We start from the raw sequence: 5,895 nt of genomic DNA, 5'->3' as shown, positions 1-5,895 counted from the left end.
GTAGACAGATCGTCTGCCACATGTTCAATTACCTTGTTAGACGGGTTGTGTGAGACATTATCATTTACCCTGGTAGATGGGTCTTTTGCCACATTTTCACTTACATGTACCTTGGAAGATGGGTTGTGTGCCACATTATCATTTACCCTGGTAGATGGTTCCTGTGCCACATTTTCACTTACATGTACCTTGGAAGACGGGTTGTGTGCCTCATTTTCACTTATCCTTATATACGGGTTGTGTGCCACATTTTCACTTATCCTTATAGACGGGTCGTGTGCCACATTTTCACTAACCTTAGAAAACGGGTTGTGTGGGACATTATAATTTGCCTCGATTTGTGTTCCCCACTTTCATTACCCTTGTAGACGCTTTTGGGTGACATTATCTCCTTCCTTGGCAGAAGGGTATGTTTTTCGTTATCATTTAATCCGCTAGACGGTTCCTGTATCACATTAGCACTTACATGTACCCGGTAGACGTGTTCTCTGCAACAATTTCACTTTGTTTAAATTAAATCCTGCAAACGGGTTTTTTGTAATAACATCACTTACACGGGTAGACGGGTGGGATGTCACATTATCAGTAATATACAAAGCAGGCGGGTTGTGTGTAACACAAGCACGCTCCCTGCTGGACGTTTACGTTGTCACATTATTACTTACTCCAGTATGATGGCTGTGTGTCACATTATCACTCACCCCGCTAGACGTGTACGTTGTGTCACATTCTCACTTACTCCAGTAGACGGGCTGTGTGTAAAATTATCACTCACCCCGCTAGACATGTATGTTGTGTCAAATTAAAACTTACTCCAACAGGCTAATTGTGTGTAACAATATCACTCACCCCGCTAGACGTGTACGTTGCTACTTATTATCACTTACTCCAGAAGGCGGGTTGTGTGTAGAATTATCACTTTCCCCGCTAGACGTGAACGTTGTGTCACATTATCACTTACTCCAGTAGGTGGGTTGTGTGTAGAATTAATACTCACTCCGCTAGACGTGAACGTTGTATCACATAATCACTTACTCCAGTAGGCGGGTTGTGTGTAGAATTATCACTCAAGTTCTGGTCATAATGGCGATTGCATCGACTTAAGGAGTGGTATGTTTCTGAGCATTTTATGATGTATTGACTCTTCATGGGTTGATATAGTATTATAGGTGTAAAATTAAAATATACCACCTTAATGCACGGTTTTCAGACCAACGATGTATTGGTGGATTGGTTTGATTGAAATAAACATGTGGAATTAATAATGCCGTCAGTCAGTGTTTATTGTTTATTTTTTTAATTCTAAAAGCCTGCTTTGATTAAAAATCACTAAATGCATATTGTTTCAAATCATGTTCATTTAACGAAAACATATGGACTCAAAATTAACATGAAAACCATTTTTTAAGATATCATTAGGTTTTTCTCAAATAACGTATTTTGTAAGATTTGCGTTACAAACTGTCAAGCTTACCCTCTGTAAACATCGGGACCTGATAACAGAAGCTGTATAAGACTGTAAAAAGTAGGACGTGAAGTGATCTTTGAGAAAAGAGTAGGATTGGCTAAACATATTATATTGGTGATCACATGGACCTGTGTTATCAGATGACGTAAATGAGATAGGCTTTTGTGTGGTTCTTCATTAACTGAGCAGCCCTCCTCACCGGAAACAAGGTAAGCAATAAAGGGTCAGGCAATAATATGCTGAGCATGAAACTAAAAAACTAAAAAGTATCATTGAATAGTATGCCAGTGCCTACTGAAAATATGTCTATTCTTTCATACAGTACAAGTACAGTCCCTTATGCCAAAACACCTAATAGTTTCCGGTTTGAGAAAATATTTCTGGCTATTAATAAAGTAAAGACGTCGATCTGTAGTGGCTTACGCAAAAATCAAACATTAGAATTCAGAAGTGCGACCTGTTCCTTTGTTAATTCTAAGAGGAATCCCTACGTAGAGGCCCATTCTAGAAATTTTTACTTTAAAACACAAATTGATTTAAGGTCATATAATTGTTTATTACAATATCTTCAATGCATATGCTCCCACTACAGTTAGTTTATTATCATTTATATTTTAGCTGTGTCCATGTGTCGTTTCTCACAGAACACTAAAAACACAATCTTTGTTATATAACTTCTTTGTATAGAACTTATGATTAACAAATATTTGTTTTAATTAGATATCTAGATACTTTTGAAACTGAAGTGTCATTCCAGGTAATCGCACACCCACGACCTCTTGAACCTGAATGGCTATGATAATTCATATCTAGCCATTGGTTGGTATGGTTATATTATAATCAATAGAAATATAGTAACATTTTTATGGTAAATACCTTAAGGACAATTTTTTCTATAAAATAAATCTTCCGAACAAGAATCATGATTTACATAACTATACTGGTGACTAGCGAGAAATGTCTTGACAAGTTAGATTTGTAGTCATTTCTGTGAACACGGGTATTTGTTTGCTTATGTGTATTTTATCACGTGACCTTTAGTATTAAGATTATGTACGCAGATAGTATTGTGAGTGTTGCCTCACTCAGTGAGCAGTTATCCTTGTATGATACAGGGTAAGCAGATTAGATATTGTCGGAAGTATTCAGCTCAGTTTGTATCGACACAAGTTATTTATGTAGTCAGTTTAGTCGTTTAACTTTTCTATATAAATATATGTATAATGTATCTGTCTGTGGTTGAAATGTTGCCGCGATATTATTACAACCAAAAGAAACTTATTAATTTAAATGCTTGATCTAAAAATTAGTTAAACCGAAGTAACACACATAGTATTAACAACTTATTTTCAACTAGCCACCTGCATTTTCTAAATGATTTTCAGAAATACGAGTACATCTGGACTGAATTAATGAAATAGCTCAATTGATCAACTACTACGCATCAGAAACGAGTCCACCTTTATCTGCCGTTAAGCCGAATTTATTTCTCTTACAAATGAATTGACTAAAGTTTCTAAGTCAATCATCGCCTAGAGCTAATGTTTGTTATATGATCCATTATTGCTAACTGAACACCCGGACTTTCCCCCTCTGATCTGGTTTATTGCCGTTTTGTCTTTGGTGTCTTTCTAGTGTTCCTTAAAAAAGGACTAAAGGTATTCTGCCTATATACCCTACTACCAGAAGTGTCACAGTTACCCCAATGCATGTTGTTAAGACACTCATCCATATTTCATTCAGTTAGTTTACCAACTTAATATGCTAGAATGGTTTTAGTGTCATGATTGTTTTAGTCTTTTACAGGATTGTAACAGATGGTTTATATAATTTCCGGTACATGTTTGTGGGGAGGATGGCAAGCTGCATTTAGTTTCCATATATTTCTTTGTTCTTTCCGTTGTAAACATTCTAGTGAGTAAGTGTGTATTACGGATATCCTCTGTATTATGTGTCATTGTATTACCGATTGTTGAGTGTTTCTAATCCGGTAAGCGAATGCGGATTTTACCAGTGACGGGCATAAGCAAGATTAAGCAAAAGTTTCGCTGTATACAGTATTCAATACACCGAGTCTAAAGAAATGTGTATGATTTAAATCGTTTTGCTATCACTAAAAACATATGCAGCTATGCCTTAATCTACAATAAAAACCAATACACACAATTGTATATTTTCGTTGGAAAACGGTTCTATATTACCATGTATATTTTGTTATAATTAGAATTCAGGTAGTTAATTTGGTCAAGAGAACCTGGTTTTGTTTGCTTCCCGCGTATTTCCGGAATTTAATGTCTACTTTGTACTATGTTTCTTGTTATCGAATTTTGGTTAAGGTTTTGTCATTGTTTGATGACACTGCGGTATTCATGTAGGCCGAAAAGTTCAGTCTCTTAAAGCGGCCATTGAAATATTCATGCTTGATAAGCTGACATTTACTTTGATTAATTATTTAACAAAGACTTGAAGGGAGTATTTATAAATAAATTAAAAAACGGCAATCTTATGTAATCAGAAATGTAATAGAGTCTTTCAAATCAAGATATGTTGGATATCGATATTCTACCTGAGGCTGTAAAATTTGAGTTAGAACTCACCCGATGGCAGAATGGCAAAGTCCTACATAATATCATGACTATTGAATTGTCTCCTCTTTACGAAATGTTGCTCAAACAATGCAAATGCAACATTGATAATAGCAAGTTTTCTAAACTACGTATGTAAAAATAAAAGTCGTATCTTGAAAAAAAATACAAAAACGTACCGCATACTAAGGGTATAAATCAGTTTTAAAGATATAATAGGACAAGACCTTTGTAAAAGCTTGTGCAATAAACCTAATTTTCCTCAAGTTTTGTCACTTGCCGTCGAAAATTTACACTCAGTCAAGCGTATATATGAAAACGCAGATGATACAGCAAATGCAGATAAAGCGCAAGAAATCGGGGAAAAACATCATGAAGAAGATGTTGAATCAAATAGGTTTGTTTTTTATTTTTTCTTCAAATGATCAGAACAAGTGGTGACAGTTGGAACAAAGCCCAAGTCGAAGTTGGAATTTTATCAGGACCATATTGATGTGGATCCCCAGTTGATGTTTCAAAGTCTCATCACAGCGGCAAGTAGTATGTTTGAGAATACGTCGAATGCATACAGGCATGAGTTCTCCAGTTCCCCATCATCGTTATTTGACAATTGATTGCCAGGAGAAAGTTGCAAGTCAACACTCGCGGATGCGATGTCGTCTCTCGGAACTTGTTTAGCTGAAATATCCTTGATGAAAACGTGCAGCATGTGATTGATGGAAGTTCCCTTTTCAAAGGATACCCTGGCGATCCGAGTCAAGTTTCAGTGACACATGTCAAGTATACGTCACACACATCAATACCCGATACACAGACCCCGTCATCGTGATTGCAAGCCTTTGTTGTTTGTTTTCACAATTATAACCATTACTATTATCCATATGTTGTAAAGCGCCTTAGAGTAATTTTACAAATTATATAGGGCGCTATATAAATGCTGTATACTATTATTATTATTATTATCGTTTTTTTTACAGCTATCTAGACTACCCAGTCACAATTTAAAGGACATTAATTACACACATGCGTCGAACGAAGGGAATCATGTCACCAAATGCCATTTTTACGGAAAACATGCCATTCAAGTCAAAGAAAGAAGCTTTCTTAGGGAATCCTGTCACCAAGGTTCATAGACATGTTGTCATCAAAGCTGTCTGCAAATGGTGTGAGATGTCTAAAGGCTGCTGATGATGCTGATATCTTGGTTGCACAAACAGCGGTGAGCTTCTCAAAAGAACAGAAAATAGCAGTAATTGGAAAAGATACGGATTTGCTAGTACTGCTTTGTCATCATGCGAACCCAAATCAGTACCCCATCATCTTCAAGTCTGATAAGCAAGTCGAAAAAAAATGAAAAATTCGGATATCAATAACCGACTGCGACACAACCTGAAGATTGTATGGTATCGGGAAGGACATCGGCTAAACGAAATTAAAAGACAATGATAATTTCATGCAGCAAGGAAGAATTTCCATGGACAGTTCTTCTACAAAGGCGATATCATCAAGTCGGGTGTTTACTTTTATGTGTAGGTGCTCATGTAAACATCTACATTATGTATATATTATGTTTTATTAGGTATACTATTTGTTTTATAAAATTGGTTCGAGTGTTTTGATTTATTGTATATTATTAATATTACCCCTATTAGGTGTCAGTTCAACAGATATTGGCTATTTATTCAAGATTCGTTTATCTCGTTATTCCTACCTAACTAATAGGTCCATATAGCACTGTCGGCTTCCCTCCTTTACCCTCGCTAACCTTGTGGGGTTTTACGACGAATGAGCGAAAGGACCTATTTTATTTGTCATATTATACAGTTTATAGTGGTAATGAAA

General features: G+C 36.0%; 1 protein-coding gene across 1 annotated transcript in view; it reads left to right on the top strand.

Moving 5' to 3' along the window:
• The first annotated feature begins 1,662 nt into the window (after positions 1 to 1,662).
• Positions 1,663 to 5,895, top strand: part of LOC110457508 — a 63,794-nt gene continuing 59,561 nt past the window's right edge. The window contains exon 1 of the mRNA XM_021508821.1: positions 1,663 to 1,677. The gene's annotated coding sequence lies outside the window, so the exon portion shown is untranslated. The remainder of the gene's footprint in view (positions 1,678 to 5,895) is intronic.

The sequence above is a fragment of the Mizuhopecten yessoensis genome, unplaced genomic scaffold (genome assembly GCF_002113885.1).
Source record: "Mizuhopecten yessoensis strain PY_sf001 unplaced genomic scaffold, ASM211388v2 scaffold9159, whole genome shotgun sequence".
Classification (NCBI taxonomy): Eukaryota; Metazoa; Mollusca; class Bivalvia; order Pectinida; family Pectinidae; genus Mizuhopecten; species Mizuhopecten yessoensis.
Note: the sequence above shows the minus strand (reverse complement) of the source record. Positions and strands in the feature narration are given on the sequence as shown.